The sequence below is a fragment of the Cyanistes caeruleus genome, chromosome 7 (assembly GCF_971803275.1).
Source record: "Cyanistes caeruleus chromosome 7, bCyaCae1.hap1.1, whole genome shotgun sequence".
Taxonomy (NCBI): Eukaryota; Metazoa; Chordata; class Aves; order Passeriformes; family Paridae; genus Cyanistes; species Cyanistes caeruleus.
This window is the reverse complement of record NC_141707.1, coordinates 38,398,753-38,424,978: the sequence shown is the minus strand read 5'-3', so window position 1 is coordinate 38,424,978 and position 26,226 is coordinate 38,398,753. Positions and strand designations below refer to the sequence as shown.

The following is a 26,226-nucleotide window of genomic DNA, read 5'->3' as shown; positions in this document are numbered from 1 at the left end:
TTAAGGTCCCTCCTAACCCAAATCATTCCATGAGTCCTACCCCTAGACCAGGTAAACCTCCCACTAGACAAGTTTATTCCAAGTCCAGCCCACACAAGTGGATGTATAATTTTTGATGCATGTGTATTTTTTAAAAAACCATCAGCTGATGCGGCACTTCACCTCAAATCAAATATTCTGAGATTCACAGTGGGTTTTTCATTTCATGCTTTTTCCAGAAAAAAAAAAAAATATTGAGTTTGAAACAAACAGGCTTTGGGGATATGACTCTCTTCTATCAACTATACTGAAAATATCCAACCTAATCATCAAGAAGCCAACACTTTAAAAAATAATAAATTCAACCTTCCCTTTAGGTTAATATCACAATAGCACAATGTCAACATCTGGCTCCTGAGCATGTGTGATGGTTGTTTTGAAAGGATAATTGACTTTGTGGGAAGGTGCTCTGTTCACTGTTCAGATATCAGTGGATGACACTTCCTCTCCACTTGCTCCTCAGCCCACGGGATGCTCCCATCTCACACACACTGGGATAGCACAGGGAGTGCTTTCCTATGGGCTTAGGAAGAAGGCTTGTTGTGAAAATCGATCATTCCTTGAGACTGCATAAAAAATTCGAGCAAACTATATAAAGAATTTTGTACAAAATAATTACCTGCAAAAGTTTAAGGGTTTTTCCTTACAAATTTATGGATTTTGTTTCTTTTTTAAATGGATAGAGTTCGGGCTTTTGCTGATACTCAAAATATTGCATAGAGCATTAAAAAATAAAGAGATAAAGTTCCATGTGAATTTCATGACTCCAACTTGAAGAAATTCTTCCCTGTGAAGATGGTGAGGCCCTGGCACAGGTGCCCAGAGCAGCTGTGGCTGTCCCTGGATCCCTTGGATCCTTGGGAAGTGCCCAAGGCCAGGTTGGACAGGGCTGGGAGCACTCTGGGATGGTGGAAGGTGTCCCTGCCCATGGCAGAGAGTGGAACATGATGATCTTTAAGGTCTCTTCCAACCCAACCCATTCTGGGATTCAGGATCTGGGATTTTGTCACCTAAACCTGATTCCAGGACTCTGCACTGTGTCGTGTAGTTTTACTTTTCACTTGTTTTTTCCCCAGAGTGAGATGCTGAACTTTAGAGAAAGATTGAGTTATTGGCAGGAATTGCTCCCACTCTCCAAGTAGCACAGGCTCCTTAAACTAAAATAGAACTAGAGTGGACTGAAGAGGCTGAACGAGGCATTTATCTCCTCTTTGCTCTGAAGCAGACGCATCCAAATTACAACAGTGAAATCCGGAGGAATAGCAACTATCTTGTGGGGAATGAGAAAGAAAGTGTCTGGAAAAACCATCCTGCAGATTGAACTCTCTTCCTGCTTCAGGAGCCATCCCCGGGTGCTTCAGCTCAACAGCTATAGACAGTGCTGAGGCACTCAGAGCAGTAGGGCAGGAAGCTGGGCACAGGCAGTAGTGCAGGAAAAATGTTTGCATGATTATATATGTGATAATCCAAGCTCGATTTGCATATTTTGATTTTGCTATTCACCAAAGTTGGGTCCCTGAGGCACTTTCTAAGGTCACTTGGGGGGCACTGGGAATGGTGCATGAGAAGCAATGGGGAGAGCTCGCCTTTGGCCAAGAAACCTGCCCAAAAGTGGAAATAAATTGTTCCTGTTTGGGAAAAAATATAAAGGAAAGGGGAAAAAAAAAAAAAAAAAGCAGCTTTGGATGGGAAGACTGTTTCCACAGCCAAGAAGAATTATTTAAGTTGGCTAATATAACATGGCCAGTTGATCCTTTCCCTTTCATATTCCTACTTGCCTGTCTGCCCCCTCCTTGGGACCGTCTGAAGGAAGGGAAGGAGCAGACAGATGTTCCTGGCCTGAGCTGGTGGGGAATCAGGGACACATCTGAGCTTCTTGTCTCTCTTCAGAGCCACCCAGCTGGGAATGGTGACTCACAGCTGGGTCACGAGGGCTGTACCATCAACCTGGGAAGATGATGGATTCTCAAAACATTTGCAACTGCAAAAGAAAGTGTAAAGGGAATTTAAAAAAAAAAAAGAAAAAAGAAAGAAAGAAGAAGAAAAGGGAACAAATTTACACAAAAGGAAAAATTGTTCACCATCTCTGCCACTTCTGTTGTTTTTTGTTGTCTTTGGAGGGACAGGCTGGCAAGGAGATGGTCACCTTGTCCCTGAGCCCCCAGCAATGGGACAGCTTGCACCCATTCCTTGTCCATGACTACTTGAAGGACTTTGGACAACACCCAGTAGTGACAGGACAAGGGGGAATAGAGTCAAAGTGGCAGAGGGCAGGGTAAAATGGGACATCAGGGAGAAAATCTTAGTGGTGAGGCTCTGGCACAAGTTGCCCAGAGCAGCTGTGGCTGCCCCTGGATCCCTGGAAGTGTCCAAGGCCAGGCTGGGACAGTGGAAAGTGTCCCTGCCCATGGCAGGGGGTGGATATGGATGAGCTTTAAGGTCCCTTCCATCCCAAACCATTCTGTGAGTCTATGAAAACCAAAGACCAGATTTTCTTTCTGGTAAATATTGGCACTTATGGAAAAGGATTCTCAGAGTTTTCAATGTCACTGTGAGGACAAACCCATAACTGAAATAATGCATTACCTTGCACTGAATGTATGGTTGTAAGAATAATAAGTGTCTAACATTTTGTTGGTTTATTTAATTTTAAAATGGATTTAAAAGTCCTTGAGCTTCTGGAGGCAACATGATCCAGCAGGTCAGTGGGGGCTTTCTCTTCTTTCTCCATCTCCTTCAAGTACAAAAGGAACTGGAGAAGAGTTACCAGTAAAAAAAATCCATTCAATTCCTCACAGGACAGTAAATGAGTGTGGAGAAACTCACCACATGGCCAATGTTAATGACTCAGGATACAGCAGCTCCCCATATTTTACCCTCCACTCTGCTCTCTGACTGTTGGTGTGTGAAGCACCATCCCAGCCTGAACACCCTGTACCACTCCTCCTTGTCTCTGCAGCTCATATTTCCTTCATTCTCACACAGCATTTAAAATCAACACATAATTATTATTATATTTTTTTTGTAGGAACCTATTTTCATGCCAGAGAAGGAGGAACTTTTAATGTAGTATTTTCTGATGGAGTTCATTCTCATATCCTTTCCCTTCCGCAGTGGCAGGCAAGCTTCCTCTGATCCATTCAGAAATAAAGCACAAATGATATCACATTGCAGTTACTAGTATTTCCTTATTGATATACTTCCTATTATGGTATTTTCCCTTGGGACCTCCTTTTCCAAACACATGTTCAGCTATCTGCAGGTTAGATTCAGGAATATAAAAATAGTTAAGACATCAGAATCTAAATTTAGTGACCTTTAATAGAAGAACACAAAAGGAACTTTGTGTCATGATACACAAGGATTAAGACATTTTTAAAAAACACAACAGAGACAAAAAAGGCTAAAAATATTCTTCCATGTAACAAATCTGCAGTACTTACCCCACCACAATGCTGAAGAGATTTTCTGGCTTACCTGTTTTTCCTTTCCTCCTGTTGGCCTTTCCATCCTTTCCACACACATTCCTTCTCTTTCCTGCAACCAAAACTCTCTTCAGTTACTCTGTCCCACCAAAATCCAGCACAAACCCCCAAAATCTGTCTGCAACCTCAAGTCCCAAGGGCCATGAGAGGAGTGTGACCTTCTTTGTTTGAAGGCTTGGGATATTTTAGCTTATTTTTTTATTTCATTTAATCCATTTGAAAATGGGAGCGTTTTCAGGGGGTATCACTGAGTGCTACATTCATCACCTCGTTTCTTGATGCAGAATTTTTTAATTTTACTGGATAGTAATAATAAAGAATTTGAAGTCAGCTCAGAGATCCAACTCTGTGTCTTCTGGAAGTGATCTAACTGTTGGATCAGCATGTCCCTGGCACATTTGTAGAACAAATTCATATGTCAGCTTCCACAAAGCACTGGTAGTGCCTGAGCTTGCCAGCTCTGCCGTTCTACTGCAAATGAAACAAAATTCAGACTAAATCCAGCCCCTGCACCCTGTTCCAAGACTGAAATTCAAGCGTGGGGGATCAGAGGCCACCTCTCCAATGCTGGTTCTGGTTAATCACAAGCTTAAATGGGCTCCTTTTTCAGACGAGGATTGGGTATTGTTGAAACCTTGCAAAAGAAATTCTTGTGAAAAAAGTCAATTCAACGTGCCAGAGACGTTTGGAGATGCACCGATCTCGTGTGGTTTCCATCATTTTAAACACCTCCTGGATCAGGTAATCTCAACAGACTGGCACATCCACCTGGGCCAAAATTTCATGCTTTCTGTGTATATATATTGCATAAAATGAAACGTGTTCACAACAGATTTGCTTAGCTGGCCCCACATTAATTGCTGCTGTTCCTACAGAAACTTCACCAGGCACAGACTTAACACCAGTTTTCATTTAATCAAGCTCCTAATTTGCATCCTCTACAAGGTTTCATCTTATGAGTGATTTGAAAAGGCTGCCCTGTCCCTGGAGGATTGATACATGATCTTTTACAGGGCATGATAAATAATATTTTTAAAACTTAAATAAACAAGGTCTCTGAGTGCTTTCTCCTGAAAAGTTTTACTACATTTATGACAATTTAAATATGCCTCTTGAGAGCCAAACCATGAAGATAAAGAATGCAACAGGGCCAGACAAACATTCTCAACACAGACACATTTTAAAAGAGGAAAAAAACCTGACATTTGCCCCATTTTTGGATGACCAAAAAAAAATAGATAAATGAATTACTAAATATGCTCATTACAGACTCATTCTAATTTTTCATGTACCTACAGCAAAAAATGAATCACATTTTAATGCATGGAACCCAGGTGACAACACATTTGAATTCTGTATGAAATAATGAGCTGTATTTTCATTTGAGATGTGTCAAAATAAAATACCACTGGGAGAAAGTGTGTCTTACTGAATCCTTTATAATAGGCAACATAACCAGCAATGTGTGAAACCAGAGAAGCTCAAACCCACACACTCAGAATCACCTTTAAAAGGTGGTGAGACTGGCTTATCCTTTAATTCTTTTTAGGTCTTCATCTTAGGGAGAGGAGAAACCTCAAAAAAATTTTGGGATCCACTAGGAAAACAGTTGGTTTATGGCAGATATTGGAGTTTTGGGTGATGTAATGCCCACCAGTGTGTATTAACCCAGAGCAGAGATGCCTCAGGTTTTGGTTGAGCACAGTCAGGCAGACCTTGAAACTCACTCTGGTGTGATCAGCTGTATTTTGGGGTTTTGTACTTATTATAAACTCCACTGGTTTTGCATGAGGGAGAGGAAAAAAAGGTTGTGTTGTGCATGAACATGTAAACCAAGAATGAATGCAGCACACCTGTGAACCACTGCTCCTGCCATGGCAGATGTGTGACCATGGAATGCCCCTCTGAAGTGGAAAACAAACAAACAAAACCCAAACAATGAAAAAAAGAAAAGGAAAAACAAAAGAAAAGGAAAAACAAAAGAAAAGAAGAAACAGGAGGTTTCTTTTCAAAATTAACAAGCAGAATGATAAAATGAAACTAAGGAAGGAGCTTTATCTCTACCACCTCCCTACAAGAGGGGCATTGACAAATACACCCCATTCCTTGGGACACATGAACTTCCTTCTCCTCCTGTTCCAAGCCTGTATCTACAGCCAAAGCTTCAGCCCATGTTGGGATGTGGGGATTTTGTGAGTGCTCACACATCTGCAGCAGATGTTACCTTTAACTCCCACCACGCCTGCACTGCAGGTCACAGTCATACCTAAAAACTCCTGAACACTTCAGATGCTTTTGTCCCTGCTGAAATTCTCAGATGAGCACACAGCAAGTCAGAGTCCACCTAAGAAATAAACAGGTTCACTCAGTGGGAGTGAGGACAAATTTATGCTTTCTGGCCTTCCCATGCAGGCTGCACTTTCAAGCCTACCTGTCCTCCAGCCCTGAGGCCTCACCTCCCACTCTGAGCACAGCAATAATCCACTTGGGATCAGAGGAGAGACCAGAGGACAAATCAGCTTCCTCCAGCATCCCTTCTTTTCCATCTCTGCTCACCCTTCTCCCCTTTTCCAGCAGCCAGGTGAGCTCATGCCTCACCCCAGGCTCTCGAGCAGACCCTGCTGGGCTCTCACACCGTGTTCCACCAGGACACCCCAGCCCCTCCTGCACTTCTCCCTCTGCCATGGCCTCTCTCCCAACTCAGATGGGTGACAGATGCTTTTTCTCCCCCACTCCGTTTTGTCAGCAGGATAAAAATAAGTGATTTAAATCAGTCTCTCTTTAGTACCCAACCAGATAGCCCTGCCTAATATTTGTAGTCTAAATAATCGCCATATGTGGCAGTGGAATACAAGTTTGTGGCCTTTTTTTTTTTTTTAAATAGAAGTTAATCCAGCTTTGAGCTGGATTAATTCCCAATGAGGCTTGGGGACAGACAGCTGTTTCTCCTCTTTGGCCTGGGAGTTCTGCCCTCAAAAACCCACCTCTACTTGTCAGCATCCCTGCTGGACACGGGTTGTGCTCATTTCCAGATCCTTGTTTCACCCTGTGTTCAGGGGCAGCATTGCACCAGTGTCTGCATCTCAGAGAAAAAAAGAAAAAAAAAGAAAAGAAAAAAAAAAAAGATATGACATTTGGAAATGTTTTGTTGACTGTTTTGCCATGGAATAAGAAAGACTTCAAAGCTCCCATCTTCATTTGGAGAGTTGGGAAGGAAGAATATTTGCAAAGGAGACATTTGACAGGAAAATCAGTATTAGCCTGTAGGGCAGTAGTGGAGCCAGATAAATCCTGCACTGGCTCTTAAGGCTGAAACCTCACAGAAACAGTTTTAAGGAAACAAGCCCTGAAGTGCTTATTTACCCTGTGCCACATGACAAGCAGTGGTGAAAAAAACAGCAGGAAAGAGGAGAAAAGGAATAAACTAAATAATATTCTCTTGTACTTTTCAACCTGGAATAAAAAAAAAAGAAGAAAAAAAAAAAAAAGATTAAATTCTACCTAGGTTACACATTCTCTTATTATTCCTTGGCCTCCAAAACTGTATCCACAGCCAGAAAAATCACCTGGAGACCCTTTTTTGGCTGGAAAATAGAGGAGTATGATATCCAATATGAACATTAGAGTAGTCAAGGAATATTTTTTCTAAAGTAAGGCTAAAAATCATACCTGAGGTTTGAAGGCAAAAGCAGTTTCTCGGTAAGGTTCAAATCTCTGTCTCTGCAGTTTTGTTTTCTCACACACATTATGTAAGCAAGTCACCTCACACCTAAAATGTGTCTCAATTTGTGTTTGTTCTGCTTTTTTATTGCCACATTTGAAAATTAATAATTCAATGTCCTAATATTAGCTGTCATCTTAGCTGTGATAAAATTAATAATTCATCAAACCAAAATCAAACAAATGCCACCTTTTTATGCTGGATGAGGAATATACTTTGCTGCATTTGCAGAGCTAAATTTGGTGAGAATCACCACTTTACTTTGAATTAAATCATATTTTACCCATTAATATACCATTTTATCATCTTTATTCTCTTTGAAATTAACTCTAAGGAAGGGTTTTGCACAGCTACACACAGGTTTTATTTTTACATTTTTTTTCCAGATGGAAAGAACGGTGGTTTAAAAAGGCAAGGAGCATTCATTTACTTTTATACCCTTTCCTTCTGGTCATGCACATCCAACTTTTCCAGGGAAAGTATCCACTGTACCTGCAGTGGCCAAATTCCAGATTTGTGTAATTACACTCAGCCTGGCTAAATTCTTGCTGGATTAAATTGGGGTTTTTTGGGGTTTCTTTTTGAGAAGGAATTCCCCTTTTCCCTGAGTTGTTGGGGAGTGCTGTGAGTGCTGCCTCTCTCAGCAGGAGCTGCCTGGGCTCCAGCAGAAGGTGGAGGGATTTCCAAGTGTGGAGAGAAGCCTGTGTTAAATCTGCAAAGCGTTTGGAGATCCTTTGGGGTGAGAGGTGCTATGTAAATGTGAGGTCACCGCCGCTATCTGGGGTGCAAATGCATCCTGGGCTGTGATAGAGGCTTAGGGGGGGAAAAGGATGAAAGGGAAAAAACATAAAATAAGGAGGGGAAAAAAAAAATATTAAGGAAAAAAACAAAAAAGAAGGAGGGAAATGTGAATTTAAAAAAAAAAAAAGGAAAAATGAAGGGTGGAAGGGGATAAAAGAAGGGGAAAAACAGTGTTTAAAAAAAAATATATATATATAGGGAAGGGAAGGGAAGGGAAGGGAAGGGAAGGGAAGGGAAGGGAAGGGAAGGGAAGGGAAGGGAAGGGAAGGGAAGGGAAGGGAAGGGAAGGGAAGGGAAGGGAAGGGAAGGGAAGGGAAGGGAAGGGAAGGGAAGGGAAGGGAAGGGAAGGGAAGGGAAGGGAAGGGAAGGGAAGGGAAGGGAAGGGAAGGGAAGGGAAGGGAAGGGAAGGGAAGGGAAGGGAAGGGAAGGGAAGGGAAGGGAAGGGAAGGGAAGGGAAGGGAAGGGAAGGGAAGGGAAGGGAAGGGAAGGGAAGGGAAGGGAAGGGAAGAAAAGATACAATTTCTACCCATGCTGTGCCAGACTTTGGATGACAAAGTTGCCCTTTTCTTGTCTTACTGTAAAGTGGGAGCATTAAACACTAAATTACTTGGTTTCTGCTTTTTAGGCTTTTCAAATCTTTTCAAAGTTTGCAAATTTTTCTCTCTTCACCAGGAAATATCAGCTCAGTCCACAGAGAAAACCCCCCAACTTCCACCACCACTGCACCCCACTTGCTGCAGCTCAGAAACTCCTGATCCCTGCTCGGAGAAGCTGGTGCCACATCTTGCTGCCAGTCCACCTCCACGCTCTTCCACCTTTTCCTCATATTTTGAATCAGAGAATCATGGAACTGTTTGAGTTTGACCTTAATGATCGTCTCATTCCAAGGCTGGGACACGTTCCACCAGCCCAGGCTGTCCCAAGGTCCCTCCAACGTGGCCTTGCAGGTACAATATCACATAAATCACTTTCCATATTGCCTTAGTCCCCATGTGCCTCCATAACTCACCTGCCTTTCCCAATACCACATCAAACTCCCATCTTATCACTCATTTTTTTTCCCCTTTTTCCTTTTCCTGTTACTCACCTGACTGGATGATGTGGAATTGGGATTCCTGTCACTTAGACCTCCTTAAAGGGACAGGTTTTCTAATGGGAATTGAATAGGAAAGGTTGGATTCCGTGGGGAAATTTCAAATTGACAAATTTTCTGAATGGATCTCTCCTAACCTTGTTGCATATAATATATGCATGTATTGAGCTTAATTTTTGGTTAGTATCAAAATGTATTGATCTGCAAGATAAATATTGACTTGACCTCGCTTTCTCTCAGTCTATATTTACTTCTAGAGTCAATAAGTCTAGAAACTGATCTGACAGGAGTCAATAATGGCTTAAAATTCTCAAAATAGCAGCTTTGCTCTAAGGTTGCAATTTTTTTTTATTTTAAAGTTACTGCCTTAAATACATAAAATGCTCAGGAGGACTTAACACTTTGCTGCACAAAGCCATTGGGGAAACACTCAAATGCCAGAAGACCTCGATGTGACTTCAGGCCAACTGTGCCATTTCAGCACTGGCCAAGCCATATTGTAAATATTTTAATAGTGACCTACTGCAGCCCATCTTTTTTGCCCTGTCCATCCTCAAAACTTGGGGCTTTGCTCTGGAGGGTACGCCTGAGCATCACTGATTGGATTTGTCAGGGCCAAATTGTCTTCAGCCTTGGGAAAATGCAAAGCTTGCTGCTGGGTAGAGGTTGTCAGCATGAGAATGCCCTCCCTGCCTTAATTTCTCTGCTTAGGGAGGTGGTAATTAACCCAGCAAGATTTTTAGTGTCAAGTGGGATCATGTTCTTTCCCTTTCCCCTCAGTGGTGATCAAATCTCCAGTACAGCCTTCCCTATTTTCCTCATAGCGGTGTTACAGCAAAAATCTTCATAATTCAGTAGCTCAGTTTCTGATTTTTGGGGGTTCCTCATGGAGAACTTTCATTGGGAGGCAGTTTAATAATTCAGTTATTTGAGCAGTGTTCCTCTAATACGTGAGAAAAGGCTGCAATTTGATTTAAGGAAACCATTGTCACTGTCAAGCATTTCCCTGTCCCCTAGAGATTGGTCACCCTTCTGAGAAGTGCAGGAAAATGTTTAAAATGCAGAGAAAACAATAAATTTAAGAGAAAACAGATGAGAAAGAGAGTAGATTGACCTAATATCACTTTTACGATTAAATTGAAAAATATTCACTTTCTCTCACTGTTAAAGGAACCAAGGAATGTGGCAGATAGTTTTAAGTGTTGCTGAAAAAAGAGAGAAAAAAGATTTGTCTATATTTTTTCCCCCAGAAAGAGTTCTAGAATTTGGAATCATTAATTTTCTTTTAGGTTTTTGTTCTTTGGGGATTTTTGTCTTTTTTTTTTTATTTTTTTTTATGTAGGTAGTCTTTAGAGAAGATGCTGTACAAGACCCTGGGCTTGTATTAAAATAGTCTTGTGCTGATACTCATTTATCTGCATGTTTTAAAAGTGGGTGAAGCATGAAGCGAAGCATGTAATAGACTTAAGAACACATAGGTACAATTAAATGGGAAGGAAAACAATTACTTGTCATTCTTGCTGTGCTAATATTACAGAGAAAAACTACCAATGTCTGGAAGACAGTTTTCCAAAATGAAAGGAGGGAAAGGGAGATGAAGAACTCCTGTTCCTAAATTCCATGGGTGCAAAAACCCCACGTGAGCATGGGAAAAGCAAAAAAAATTCCTAAAATCAGAATAAAAGAGCAATACCAGAATCCTTAAAAAGCCAGGAATCATTCCATGGATAGCATGACATATTTTTTTCCAGGGAACTCGTAGGAAGGTTCCCCTCAATCATCCATCCCAGAGCTGTTCCATGGTGCTGTTTGCTTTGATTAAACACAGAGTTTCACATCTTTCCCTAAGTTCCTTCATCCTTGGGCAAAACCTTCAGGTTTTGTGTAAAGAGTTAAAAGAGGTGTGGAATGGGTCCAGCTGGGAAGAGGGAAAGGGAAAAGGAGGTGGGACAAGGCTGAGTGGGGGTAAAAGAAGAGGTTGAGATGGATCTCCCCTTCCCATCAGCCTGCCCTCGATGCTGCTGAGCTCGGGCAATCCTCTTGCCCAGGAGAAATGAACTTGTGCATCTTCCAGCTGAGGTGAGTTCTCTCCTAGAACTGGAAAATACAGTAAAATAAAATAAATCATTCCTAGTCCGAGCAGGCAAATTTCTATGAAAAGAATGTCTGATTTCAGGAATCTGCAGTCACCCAATGCAAAAAAATGTCTTTGCTGAAAACTGTCCAGCCAGCCTCTGTGATTTTAATTAAATAGCAAAGACTGTGTGTTGAAATTCACAATCTCTGTCCCCATTTACTAGTGGGTTGAAAAATAACCTAAAAAAAAAAAAAAAGTATTTAAAAAAAACCAAACCCTTACTCTTTACTCAGCAACTTGAACAGATTTCAAGTCATTTTGTAGTTGGGAGGAATGCTCACAAAGACAGAGATTTTCTTGACTGAGATCATCAGAGCCCAGAGCTGAAGCAATTGTGCAACTGAGCAATGTATTCAGGCTTATTTCATAAGAATTATTTACTCTTTAAACTATTCATTCACACCTACAAGAAAAAAAAAATTTAAAAAAAAGAAAAAGAAAAAAAAAAAAAGAAAAAAAGAGGTTTTAGACAAACTGTCTCCCCTGATATCTTCAAGATGATTATCAGAGCAGGGACCTGATCTCCAGCAGCCAAAGGCAGGAAAGTGCTTGGCCAAAGCCCTTTAATTCAATAGGCTCCTGAATTGTGCCTTTGCATCCTCATAGCCTGATACTCGCAGAAGGGAGAGGCTGATTTTCATTTTCTGTGCTCTAACTTTCTAATAAACAATAAGCAGATCGCAACCTCCCTCCTTTGTGCAGGGGAAAATAAGCATTTTTTTATTATTATTTTTTTAAATATTACAAAAAGGGACAATATGCTAAAAATATGCAGCGAACAAATATCATCTGTACAGACTGGAAGAGAACCTTCATAAATTAACCTTATTAGTGCATTACTGTAAGCGAATGCCAAAAAAGCTCCTAATTTGCATTAAGATAGATTTTTCAGGTTGGCTGCATGATTTAATTAAAGAAAAGATTAAGAATCATTAAACAAGCTGCTCTACCTTGCAATAACAGAATTTATATCTGATTCAGGTTAACGAAAACACAGATGGTGATTCAGTAACTGTTGAGTTGCTGTAACAGAATGAAAATGATCCCATTAGTTCTCTGGAAATGTGAGGGAATTTGAAAATTAGCATGCAGATACATTGTATGGTGCTAGACAGCTTGGTCTGCTTGGATCATCACTGATTACTCTTTGTTTGGGTTGGCAACACTGAACTTAATAAATGAAAAAATGTTCCAGTATACCACAGTTGGAAACTGTTCAAGGTTGAAATAGGTGTGCAGACTTTCAAGAAGAGAGAGTTAAGTAAACAAATGTCAATCAATTTGGGGCTGGCAATGTTTTTTTCTTCCAGAATGTCTGTTCTTGAGAAGCAAGTGTCATCAAAATTGAAATCCTTTGCTTGATACATATGTTCATGTGGTATTTATTATTACAAAGGTATTTTAAATGCGTGTCATTCATTTACAAAGGAGCCTCGGCAGCGTTTGGATGCTAAAAGTGGGGAAGAGCTCTTAGGAAAATGGGTCGGGCTGTGCGTGGCACTGACAAAGAAATCCAACTTGCTGCAAAGGAAGGTTGTGATGGGAGGAGAGATGAAATAAAGGTAAAACCCCTCCTGAGTAATCCAGTGAATTGGATAAGGCCCAAAAGTGACCATTGTTACCCCATGAGGGAGAGCAGGGCCCGGGCAAGAGTGATTTTGTTGGGCAAGTGGAATTTCCAAGGCTCTGGCAGAGATAACTGCATTATCCAGGGAATGATACCTGGATCACAGCAGCCCCATGAGCACAGCAGGAGCTCTGGATGACAGAACTCGCTCAGAACACTGCACAGATCAACACCAAATTTTGACTCGTTCCATGGCATCAACACTCAGGCAGCAGGACAGGAGGGTGTCCCCTCCTTCTAAAAGGTTATTTTTTCCTTTTCTTTTCGACTTCTTCATTTTATTGCAACTGGCCAAAAGGTTGTGCATAGGGTGTTACAGCAAAAACGAGGTTGTAACACTCGGACTTTTAGGTTAAAGTGTTCTTTGCCTATCACGTGTTAAGATCTTTCAGGAATGATGTAATGCACCAGGGACTGTGGCGCTACATTTGCAAACCACCTTTTTTTTTAATCATTAATTGACATCATATAATAATGTCCAGCTCACTACTCCCAAAGTGATGGCAATTAATCTTGTAGGGGTAAAAAAAGGGACATTTTTAGCTTTTAGCATAGAGAGGTCATAAACAGGTTGTCTTTGGTTTGACTGGATTTTAACCATCTGATCAAACTTTTTTTTTTTTTTTATTTTTTTTACTTTAACATTTCTTGAACATTACCTTGTTTTTTTTAACACTTACATATTTAAAGATTGCATTTAGGAGAGATAGCCTCAGCAACTTGGCAGCATTTAAAAGCACACATGTTATTGCAAACAAGTGTGTCTTAGTTACAAAGGAAACCTTTGCTGTTCTTCCATGACCAGCACTTTTCTTTTTTTATGTCTTCAGAAAGTGTTTGGTTCACGATGAGCACTGAAAAACATCGATTTTTATTATTTATTTTTTTTCCTCTCTCATTTAGGAGCCGGCATTTGTTCTCAAACAAGGTGAACCACAGGGAAAAAATATCATTAAATATTTTCTCAGTACTCCAGCTTGCCATAGACTGGTTAAGCGTCCTGTCTTTGTACTGATCAGGCTGCTTGCAGCTTTCATATAATTGCAAATCCGTCTCCCTCCTTGGCTCCTGGAGCAGGGATGTAAAGGACTGTGAATTGTGCAGAGTCTTCCCTGTGAAATTGTACAAGCGAGGAAGATGCTGAGGGGTTATGCTGTGCATGCCAACGTCGAGTGTTAGCTGGAAAGGGCTGGATTACTGAGGAAAGAGAATAGATCAGGATATTAACTGCCAGCTATCGAGTGATCACAGGATATTTTGGTAGTTGCTGCAGCAAAACCGAGCAGATCTTTTTAATATTCTCTCTTGTTTCCCTGAAAGCTGTGAGGAGCACAAGAGGATATTTGATTTATATTTGTGTGCATTTTTGTTTGGATGGGGACTGTGAGAAGCCAGTGGTTTTTGGTTCATGGGAGATCTGGCACATCGCTCCCTTGGTTTGGATTCAAGCGGGTTCACATCCCCCGAGTTTCACTTTGACTTTTGATTTTGAACAAATCCAAAAAAAGGCAAAACAAAGCCCTGATGAACCAGATAACTTTCACATGGTTTCCACCCAAAATTATAAACTTTGCCCCCTTCACAAGTGGAAGACTGAGTTCAAAACTCTAGGCTTTCCAAATGCCATTAAATGGAGCTATTTTTATGTCAGCGAGGCAGATAACCCAAATTCTTCTGATTTTTCCAGGATGAGGGGCTCAAACATCCAAATGATCACAGAAACCCTACTTACCAGGGAGGTACTTCTGTGAGTAGAAAAAACAAAATCAGAGTAAGAGCCTGAGGGCTCTCCTGGCACCTTTCTTGAGAAAACAGAAACCTGTTTTTGCTGCCTCCACCCTTAAATTCACTGCGCTGGGCATTTCAAGAACGGGTTAAGCACAGCAGAATTTCTGGATATAACTCTGGCCAGAAGATGCCATTCCCCTAAAAGAAAGCTCTCTCACATTCCATGGGGTCATCTAGGATGGAAGCTTCACAAAGACTTTTGGATGCTTGTCAGGACCTTCTTGTAAATGCTGTGTCCTTGGCCAGTTCCAGAATACCTCCCGTGTGAATCTATCACAGAAAAATCATGTGCACGGTTCTGGCCCTCGTTAAGGAAAAGGAAAAAAAAAAAAAAAAAGAAAGAAAGATAATGAAAAGCAGGGAGATCTCTGAACATTCAGGAATAACTTTCTCAAATATCCTCAAAAGAGAATCACAGAATAGCTAAGATTGGAAGGGACCTATGGAGATCTTCTAGTCCAACATCCAAGGATGTTACATAGCCCAAATCAAGCACCTCTGAGACCTGCTTATCTCAGTGGCCCCCTTTTAAAAAAGTATCCATGCATAATAAAATATAATAAAATTTATATAATATATAAATACTTATATAAGAAATAATATATATATATAATATATATTATTTATATAATAAAAGTATTTTTCAAAAACCATTATTTACCAATTTCAATTTATGGTTCTGTTTTTATCATCGTGCTTTTCTCAGCTGATTGGACTCATATTTATCAAAGTTACGTTTGCATTATTTTTCTTTTTTAATACGGGATTTAAGGATTTCCTCAAAAAAAATATTTAATACTTTTCACAATGGGAGTTTGTTATTCACATCAACTACTGTATCATTCTTTGGTATAAAACAATAGTGCTGCATTTGCTTTTCCTATAAGGAAACAGAGGTAAACCCCTCAGTTTAAACAATCAAACTACAGAGTATGGACACTTCTTCTTCCTCACTCTCTTTATTTTCTCCTTTGCATTTCCATTCCTTCTTTTGGCAGAACTGTCTTGGTAACTTCAGGGTGTTTGGTACTCCCAAGCAAGAAATTACAGCATCTGGCAACCCTACCCAGGTCATCTCCACACATCTAACACTGGATTTTCAGCTGACATTTCACAGGATGCTGGAATGTCCTCCATTATCTCTGTAGAAGCACTTTGCAAATTTGGGTGGGATCCAGTTAAGGAGCCAAGAACAATACTGTGGTAATTACCTGTCCAGTCAAGTCTATAAAAAATGAGTTACAAACAGCATAAGCTAAAGCAAATAATTCTAACAAATATTCTTTGGGCAACCCATAAGTTAAAATGAGAGTAATGAGGACATTGTAATGCTTTAACATGGATAAATCACAAAAATATCATCTCTCTTTGTCTGAAAAATGGTCAGATTCTAATACTCAAGCCAGGTTAATTGTAAAATAGTTTGGGATCTTGGATGCTGGCAAACAGAGTGTGACTTAAGCTGGGCTCTGGAACAACCTCGTGGGTGGATTATGAGACCCCCGAGAAGCACCAGGCAGCCCCGAGCGGTGCTACTGGATCAGACCTCAGTTTGTGCTCCCATGACACTCCAAGGACGCAGAAGAGGCACATTTTCCACAAGTTTGTAAACACAACAGCTTCCAGCAAAAGTGGTGAGAAAATTTCAGGGATTTGGTGGGGTTTTTTTGAGCCATCTACTCCGTGTCACTGGTGGGAGCTGGGAAAGTGACTGATGCAATAAAATGGACCATAGGCTCCTCACAAAACAGGATGAAATGTTTATATTTGGCTATTATGGTGATGGATGTTAAAAAAGAAAGCTAAGATAAATACACATATTAATTATGTGTCAAACCACAGGACATCTCTCAGGACACTGTGATGGGAAGACTCAAAGCTAGAGATAACTTTGCTTCATTTCAATGTATTTCTTGATGAGCTTTATTAACCTTTAGGGACAAATGAATCCCAGAAAGAGTATTTGTTACTATGACCTTCTGTAATTCCTCCTCATGCTTAAAGACAGGGTGATTTCCACCCAGAAGAGAATCTAGATGGAAGAAATGTATGTGAACTCAGTGAATTAAATACATCCCTGGGCAGAGATGGGACCCAGAAATCGGTGTCCCTGTTTCTACACTGCACTGGAAGTTATTTAGTTAAGGAAGGACAAGTATTTCCCTCCTTTCATACTCCTACTGAGAAAATTTTAAAATCACTCAGCTCATTCCTCATAATTTCTCTCCACAGCCCAATAAAAAGGATAATCTTCTGTTTCTCAAAACCAGAATTCAGAGAGAAACTGCAGCCACATTAGAACAGCAGAAATAACTCTGATTCCTCGCTCCAGTGTATAGAATAAGTCCTTTAATTAAAGCAACTCTCTGGTCAAGCCGATACTTCTATTTTATTTTTTTGTTTTAATTGCAGTCTCCTGTCACTCTGTAATTTATTTTATTTCAATTCATCAGGGTGTGTGAATATTTCAGAGTGCCCCAAATGGAATGGGGGCTGTCAAAAGATGCGATGCTGCGTCATCACGGAGCCGATGGCCACGAGCCAGCTCTGTCAACACTTGGCTTTGTACTGTCCGGGGGAGAGAAGCTGATTCTTCAGCAGTGCCTAATCAGTTTAAAACAAATCTGGAAGATGTTACTAGAAGACAAGATGAGATCCAGGCTGCAGCAGCCCCTGCATACAAAGAAGTGAAGGATTTTGTTTGAGAAAGATATTAAAGAGGTGGAAACAACTCTTGACAGTTTCTACAGGATTTTAACTGGGGGTAAGAAGGAGTGAACTACTGGTTTAGGGAATGGGACTGCTGGTACCTAGAGAAAGGACCTTGTTCTGTGACCTCTGCTGTAGCAACAGAGACATCAGGGGAATAGATCTCCTAGTAAGCAAAGGAAAAGTTCCTGTGTATTCACAGAACCATTCCAATACACAAAGGGGACATACAGAAGGTTGGAGAGTGACTTCTTGCAAGTCACAAGATAGGACCAAGAGATCTGGCTTTAAATTGTCAAAAGGAAGATCTAGATTAGAGATTAGGAAGAAATTCTTCCCTGTGGGGGTGCTGAGACCCTGGCACATTATCCAGAGAAGCTGTGGCTGCCCCTGGATCCCTGGAAGTGTCCAAGGCCAGGTTGGATGGGGCTTGGAGAAACCTGGGATAGGGGAAGGTGTCCCTGCCATGGCAGGGGCATGGAACAGGATGACCCTTAAGTTCCTTTCTAACTGAAACCATTCTGTGAGTCCATGATTCATCATAGTCTGGTTAATTCTTGAAAGGAAACCATGGTCAAATAATTTAGGGTGTAATAATGACAAGAAACAGTTACCTAATAAATCACAGGAGGTGTATATAAAAAAGGTAAATGCATACTTTTGATTTCTGCAACAACTTCCATCTGAGTCCATCAAAAGGTTTCAGAAACCAAATGTTTCTACATCCAACACAGATATCAGGGAGCTCCACATTCATCTTTCAGTGCCTCATCTGGAAACCTCCTACCAGCCCTTGATCACACAGCTATCCTTGCAGAAGAGAAACTGATGGTTTTCTTTGGGATGTGTTTCTGGAAACCTCTGTTTCCTTCTCACACAGCAAAGGAGTGAAGGTGGAAAGCCAAACTTTCTTTCCTGTCTGCAGGCACCTGACCTGGCCCATGGAACATGACCAAGACACACTTTGCCCTCGCAGGATTCAACTGCAAGGACAAGGGACCACTTCAGTACCCAGAAAGGGAATAGAAATAGTTAAGAATGTGGTAGAGGAGCTACTGGAGCCTTCTCTTACTGCTGCATAGAAGATGTGGCAGGAGTAAGAGAAGGATGTGTTTCTGGGAGAGACATGTGCTGGGTTTAAAGCAGAAAACAGAAAATACCCCCTAACATTAAGTTAAAAACAATCAGATAAGGTGTTCAGTGAAACAGCTGTTACTGGGAAAGGGGAAGGGGGCAGGGAAAGAGCTGCAGATCCACAGGAAATTCCTCCACCAAGCTGAAGGAAGCCTTCAGTATCTCTCATGATTGCAAACGAGTGGGAAGGAGGCAGGAAGGAGCAGGAATGTCCTGCCTTTTGCAGGACATTGTCTGGCTGCTGCCCAGTGGGAGCTGTGAGTTTCCATCATCTGCACCAGTACAGATAAACCCTCAGGAGCCCAGGCATCTTCAAGCCCAACAGATGCAACATCACCCCTTTCCATTTCCCCCTCATCCAACATGTTATAAAGATGAGATTTAACTTATTTTCTTATTATTAAAGGGGAGAATAACTGAGTGAAAAGAAAAAGCTTTCCCTATTTCAGAGTACCAGGATGTGCTCCTCTTTCTTATCATTTCAGGAAAAAAGCCCCAGCCCTTTTTTCCCTACAATATTTTGACCTTGCTGTTTTTCTTCTCTCAGAGATCTCTTCCTTTGTTCCTTTCACTTTGATTCCTACCCATGTTTTTGGTGGCCTGGTCATTGGCTCTAAGGGAGCAGAGTTTATCCCTTGTCCTCTAGAGCTGAATCTATTAAACCTCCCCAACTTTATTCAAGTAAAGCCTGGTGAAACATCTTTTGCCTGACATGGGAATTAACCCAATATCTGAGTTGAGACAAATTCCTCCACCTCTCTGTAATTTATCTTTTTCACTTTACATGAGGATTTTTCTCATGGTCTGTGAAGCAGGTCAGATTACCTTAGATACTTTGTCAGTAGCTGAATGGATAGGGTATTATAAACTCTAATTTACAGTCTCCTGTAACTTACTGTATATAAAATACCAAAAGAGCACAGATCTGCTTCAGCTAAACCCCTAAATGTCTGCAGCTTAATCAGGTTTGGCCATAGAATCTTTGTTTTTAGGGCCTGAAGGAACCCTGACCTGATGTTCCCTGAGCAGTCTGGGCCACAGTTTGAGCATTTTGAGCTGCCCCTGTTTTCCCAGTGAGGTCTTGGGTCACACCTGGATGTTCTGGAATCTTGAGTTTTCCTCCTTACATTTCCTGAACCCACAGAATGTGTTGAAGTTTATTACAGGAAGCCACTGGAGTGTTCAGGTTATACATGAACAACCAAAAAAAATCAGTGTTCTTGCACTGTGGTGCATATTTTAATTAATACAGGGAACTACAGCAGCTTTTAATAATGTCTTTCAGCCTCTTTTCTTTCCTAGAATCAGGGAATGGCTTGGGTTAGAAGGGACCATCCAGTCCAGACCCCTGGTATTGAAGAGGGACATCTTCAACTTGACCAGGTTGCTCAGAGCCCTGTCCAAAGCGTCCCTGGATGTCTCCAGGGATGGGGCATCTACCACCTGAGGGACACCTTTGTTCATTCCTCCTTTCAAATCAATAATTTTCGTTCTCTTTTACAGTTTTCCCACTTCATTGTCACATCAACAGCAATGGACAGGAAGACCTGGAAGGTCTGAAATCTTCTGTTCCCTCTCAGTTTCTCCACTCCCTCCACCCTCACCAAGATTGCCCATCACAGAAGACTCCTATAATAAAAACTAACACCAAGTAGACACTAACCTTGTTGTTAAACTAAAGCTGCTGAACTAAATGACATCCCTGGCTGAGGGAATAAGGAGAGAGCAGACACACATTGTAGCAGGAAAACCTTTGGCTGCTCCAGTCCATCTCATCCCAGCTCCAAACTCTTGTGGCTGAAGTCATTCCAGCTGCACTGCTTACCTTGGGAAGAGGCAGAGGGGATGCTGCAGCCTCTCAGTTTGACTTCCACATCTCCTTCATCTCTGGGAGATGATCCCAAGCAGCTGCTGAATTCTCCATGATGAGAAGCATGGGCTGATTTATCCCGCAGTTCCCAGCGTGGAAACTGGTCTGTGGATAAAGACCTGACTCTGCAGCATCTTCCATCAGCACAAAGCAAACAACTGTGCAAGAAACCTTTTCATAATCATGAGGTAAAAGGAGAGAGAGAGAGAAAAAAACAACCCAAATTCTTAAACGTATTCAGACTCAGCTGGAATTCGGACCAAGAGATGGACTAGCTACTTACTTATCCCTGAGGCACATTCACCCCTCTCTATAATTAAGCTCTTGGGCTGTTTTGTTAGTGGTGAGAAGCAGGCTTTGCCAAAAGTCATCTGGCTTTCTCCCTTAGAACACTGACAGGTTTTTCTCCCCCCTTCTTGCTAAAGAAAGCTTTCAATTTTCATTGCTTATGTGCTTTAGGTATAATTATTTTTTTTACCTTTCACGGTGTTATTTCCTACCCATAAAATTATACAAAAATGGTCATCAGTGAGCCTGCTGAAAAGACCAGCCACCATACATTACAGAGAATTACCTTAATATTTATAAAAAAAATAAGAATAAAAAAAAATAAAGACCATATTTCTTTTAAAGATCTTGCTCTAAACAAACTGAATTATTCATGCATAGAATTGTACAGCATTAGAACACCTGTTTTCAATCATGCATAATGTAAAATCACTCATTACCTCACAAGAGCCTCTACATCTCCAGCAATCAAATGGCATTGAAACAGCAGAACAGGTGCTTGGCAGGTGGATCCAAACAGATGTTTTAGGCTTGGTTGTCTTTTCTTGTACAGGTGTGGTGATCTTGTTTTCAACGGCATAATTGCTATTTGAATAGGTGATATTTAATTCTTACGTGCTTTAATATTTATTTTTGCTTCTTCAATTCCTTTTTTTTTCCACTCTGCGTACTGCACGGGCTCAAAGCAGCTTATGAGATGTGGGAGAGCTCTGGGCTGAAATGCCAGTGATGCAATGGAAAGTACAGTTCCTCTTGCTCAGACCTTCATGCCACGAATTCTCAACCAGGAGACTCTGTCCTTTTTCTAGACAACTTGTGCAAAACCACTGCAGAGACCTCCAGAGTCTCAGCCAGGCTCCAGCATTCCCTTCCTGAAGGATATTTGAATGTTGGCTATATGGAGATACGATAAACCTTCATGAAAACAACAAAACAATAAATGGAGAAGATCTCTGCGTGTTTTTCAAGGATACAATTTTGCACAATTTAAATGTGCCTAAAAACTACAGCATACTTAGTACGCTGATGTTGCGAAGGAGAAATACATCACTGACTGAGGGCAGGGATGGATGGGACATTGGGAAGGAATTCTTCCCTGGGAGGGTGGGCAGGCCCTGGCACAGGGTGCCCAGAGCAGCTGTGGCTGTCCCTGGATCCATGGAAGTGTCCAAGGCCAGGTTGGATATGGATTGGAGCAGCCTGGGATAGTGGAAATGTCCCTGTCCATAGCAGGGGGTGGAATGAGATAATCTTTAAGGTCTCTTCCTACCCAAACCACTCTAGGATTTGATGGTTCCAAACCTTCACTCTGCTTCTCCAACTCCTGTTTTTCATGTGGGCCCCATGGAAGAGGTTCCTGGACTAGTGGCCTTTGTTAAACCAGATTGTGGACCTGGCACCCTGCAAAAGCTGCTGAAGGCACTGAACCTGCAAGGAAAAAGAAAATAAAAAGGCAAAAATTTGACATCTTCCCCTGGGAATTTAGAGAAATTAATGAACAGTGGCCAAAAAGTATTTTGGTGCTCATCCCCTTCAAGCACTGATTACTGGTCGGCCAAAGCCAATATGTTCCCACTCCTACTTCAGTTTCAACAGCAAAGTGGCAAATCATTAGAAACAACTTTAAACTTGGCACCCTGTCCAGCATCTCACAGAGCAGCCAAGGACTGAAAATCCAGGGTGAGTTTATTGCTCTGACAGGTCACCTGCCCTCAGGCTGTTTGCTCCTCATGATCCCACACCGTGGGAGCAGAGGGATGAACAGGGATGCAGTGACCTGGATGGATGCTTCACACAGGGGTGTTCAGAGCAGGACAGCTCTTCATGGTTAGCACGTGATGCTCACAGGGTGTCAACAACGCATTTGTTCTGTGTCAACCCATCTTGTGTGTCAAGGACCAGAGCAGTAATGTTTTTGGACCACAATGTGTCACCACCAAATTCTTCCCTGTGAGGGTGGAGAGGCACAGGGAGCCCAGAGAAGCTGTGGCTGCCCCTGGATTCCTGGAAGTGCTCAAGGCCAGGCTGGATGGGGCTTGGAGCAGACTGGGATAGTGGGAGGTGTCCCTGCTCATGTCAGGGGATAGAATGAGATCTTTGAGGTGCCTTGAACCCAAACCCATTCTATGATTCCAGGATTTTAGAACACAGAAAGTAATTTGTACAAACATATAATTCTATTATTTTGCCCAGCTATACCATATTAGTTCACTGCACCTTTCAGTGTCAGAGATCTCATTTTCCTTTGAGTATAAGCATTTCCCAGTATTTTTAAGCAGGAATGGCACAAGAGTCTGATTCCCCTGATCAAGGGATTTATTCTGGATTTACCTCATTGAAATAGGTGCTCATTTGCCAGTTAATGAATCTGCCCTGAACAAAGTATGACAGAACTTAGATGACACTATTACATTAACAAGTAAGGTATCAAGACTGATAGGGACACATAAATATGTAGATGCATTTATCTATACGGTTCACACTTACAAAGAGAAGTTCCTCCAACATTCATTTACATGTTTATTCATGTATAGCAATTAAAACATACAGGAAAAATATCTGATAAAAAGTTCTACCAGTCCATGGTGGCTCACCTGTCCAAAGTCAGCATATACCTCAAAACAGAGAGTTCCAGAAACAGCAGGTGCCTGCAGTGACCTCTGCACCATCTCCTTCACTCCAGCACTTCGTCCTTTTCCTGGGCTCCCTCTGCGGTAAACAAATGGGCAGAAGGTTTCATTCCCAGCTGAAAAGCTCCAGAAAATCTGCCTTCAGCACATTTCCTCAGAGACTGTGAAATTCTTGTATTTCTGGGTCAGATATGTGTGACTTCTACTAGAAGTTACTTTAAACACAAGATTAACAAAGAGAAACAAAGGATGTATCAGTGTATCCAGGATGAAATTAAAGCTCAGCAAATGCTTCACAAACTCCATTAGGGATTACTTTCTGAACATTTTTCTTTCTTAGGAGAAAATATAAACTCTTACCTTTGACACAACAGGTCCATCTCACAGCTCCAGCACAGCCTCAGCATCTACTGATGTCCCCCAGTGCTCCTCCTTTGACCTCCCATCCAGCCCCAGGTACTGGAGCTCATCTTTAACCCAGGATGAGGTGGTTTGGATTGTTTTTGAACATTTCCACAAAGAGCTGTTTGATCTGGAGTGCTGCCTTCAGGAAACAGAGCTGCTCTCGTCCTCCTCTTAAGAACTTTTGACCACTTTTTGCTGCAGGATCTTTTCCCACATCCTTGTCTCCATGACCGGGCTTCAAAGGACACCGTGCTCTTCCCTTTGACAGCCCTCACCAGCTCTACACCTCCTGGCTTGGAATGGGTCTGTGCAGCTTTTCTCCATGATATATTTCCATTCATTCCTCACATTTAATTTGTGTCTCAGCTGATCACAGAGGCAGCATGGATTGGCCTCTCCAGGATGCTTTGGATCAATTTTCTTTTTTTTGTGTGAAGCATAAATTATTAATAACACCAGGCACTCAAACCCGACCTGCTCCCAAAGTTTCATGCTGTTTACAAAAAAATCTAAATGGATTAGTAACTCCAAAAGATTGGTGAGTGTGAGCTGTGTAAATTCCAGGTGGAAGGGAAACTCCTGAAAGAAAGGACTTGTAGTGAAAAACATCTTTTTCATTTACAGGCCAGTAACAGCTCTTTTGTGTCGAAGGCCTCAGAACCATTTAATATTGCTGTTGCCTTGCATATTCACCAATAAAATGGTCTTATTTCTCTTCTCAGAGAGATGGTGCAAGGAAGTTATAAACAAAGTGGAGAAATTAAAGGTTTTTGCCCAGGTGCAATGTGCTCTTGACATGTTGTTTACCTGAGATGTGCATCATGCAGTTCCTTCACTCAGCAGTGCCTCGGAGCAGGGTGGGCTGCACACTCTTCCCTAAGGGCGAGCAAAACAGCAGCTTACAGATCAGAGTCACAGAATCATCAGGGCTGGAAAAGCCCTCTAAAATCATCATGTCCAACTGTTAATGTAACACTGCTAAACCCACCCCAAACCATGTCCCCCAAGGCCACATCACATAGTTTTTGCTCAAGGCCAGGTTTGGATGGGGTTTGGAGCAGCCTGGTCTAGTGGAATGAGATGAGTTCAAGGTCTCTTCCAACCCAAACCAGACTGTGGTTCTGTGATTCTACCAGAGAACAAAATTGCAAATCACTCAGAGGAGAGATACAGCATCACAAGATTGGAGCATGGCTGTGACATTGTGGGGTTGATTAACCCATTTAGTGGTGTTTCAGACCCTTTGACTGCACAGTGACTCTTGGTTTTACCTCTCCATCAGGGTGGAGGGAACAGTACCCACATGGAGAACAAACCCAGGCACTGGAAACAGCTATTGTGATGGCTTAGGTATGCAAAGATATGTTTAAACACATGTGTTTATACACATATAAACATATATATATATATAAATATATATATATGTATATATATATATATACATGCATACACATATATGCAGAGTCATGGAATAACAACACATTGGGGTGGAAGAGACATTAAAACTCGCTTCATTCTGACCTCCTGCCATGGGCAGGGACACCTTCCACCAGACCAACCCCCGTCCAGCCTGGCCTTGGACACTTCCAGGGATCCAGGGGCAGCCCCATTTCTCAGGGCACCCTGTGCCAGGGCCTCCACACCCTCTGAGTGACAAATATTTTCCTAATGTCCAACCTAAACGTCCATCCTAAAGCCCTTCCCCTTTGTCCTAGTGGCAGTGGGACATTCTCTATAAAACCCACTGAACCCATATTTTTCCATAAAAGGGAGCACAGTGCTCCCCAGCACACCCCAGCCCCGGGTCCCCCGGTTCCCCCCACGGCAGCGGGGCCGGGGCAGCTCCGCTTTCAGCCCGACAGCTGCGGATCCCAGGTGGTCTGACATTTGAGAGAGGGGCTGCAGGAGAGATTGGAGGTGTTTTAGGGGAGAAGGAGGCTGCGAATAACACCGAGGCCTCATCCAGATGGAATCGTTCACGGAACAACCTGGGATACTCGATTACTGTCCATATGCCTCCCAGGTCTCCAAAGGCCACACTCCATTGATTTATTAGAAATCTGCTTCTTTTCCCCCAGCATTGGTTCTTTCCCAAACAGGGCATAATGTGGGATTTACTGCCATCTGAAATGCTCCTTTTTAAAAATCAGTTCTTCGTGCAAGCTGGGCTTCAGAAATGCTCCAATAAACACCAGATTAGAGAGCATTTCGGGACGGGAGCCCCCTCTTTATGCAGCCTTTAAACAAATTTCTTCCTGCCACAATGAGTGATAAAACATTTTATAGGGCATTTCTATGATAAGTAAATGGCTGAAGGCATGGCACCAGTAGAATTAAAGCCACCAGATATAACTCTGCTAACAGTCTGCCTTACACTTATTTCTTCCTTTGCATATAAGCCTGGAAGAATTATTTTATTGTTTTAGCACTGCAAACAGTTGTTATTAGTGTATCTTATTTATAGTCAGTTCTTTGAGGCACTATAGTAATATAGAAAAA

At 41.8% G+C, this 26,226-nt stretch overlaps 2 long non-coding RNA genes across 2 annotated transcripts; both read right to left on the bottom strand.

Moving 5' to 3' along the window:
• Window positions 1–1,823: 1,823 nt before the first annotated feature.
• On the bottom strand, window positions 1,824–21,602 carry LOC111931819 (uncharacterized). The gene is made up of 6 exons (XR_002865766.2): window positions 21,133–21,602; window positions 20,360–20,575; window positions 6,509–6,600; window positions 5,791–5,868; window positions 3,517–3,576; window positions 1,824–2,020 (listed from the first exon to the last, which is right to left on the bottom strand). It is a non-coding gene; the product is annotated as an uncharacterized LOC111931819 (long non-coding RNA).
• Window positions 21,603–22,000: 398 nt separating this feature from the next.
• On the bottom strand, window positions 22,001–24,597 carry LOC147652320 (uncharacterized). Its single transcript, XR_015289165.1, has 3 exons — window positions 23,683–24,597; window positions 23,287–23,401; window positions 22,001–22,120 (listed from the first exon to the last, which is right to left on the bottom strand). It is a non-coding gene; the product is annotated as an uncharacterized LOC147652320 (long non-coding RNA).
• Window positions 24,598–26,226: the final 1,629 nt, after the last annotated feature.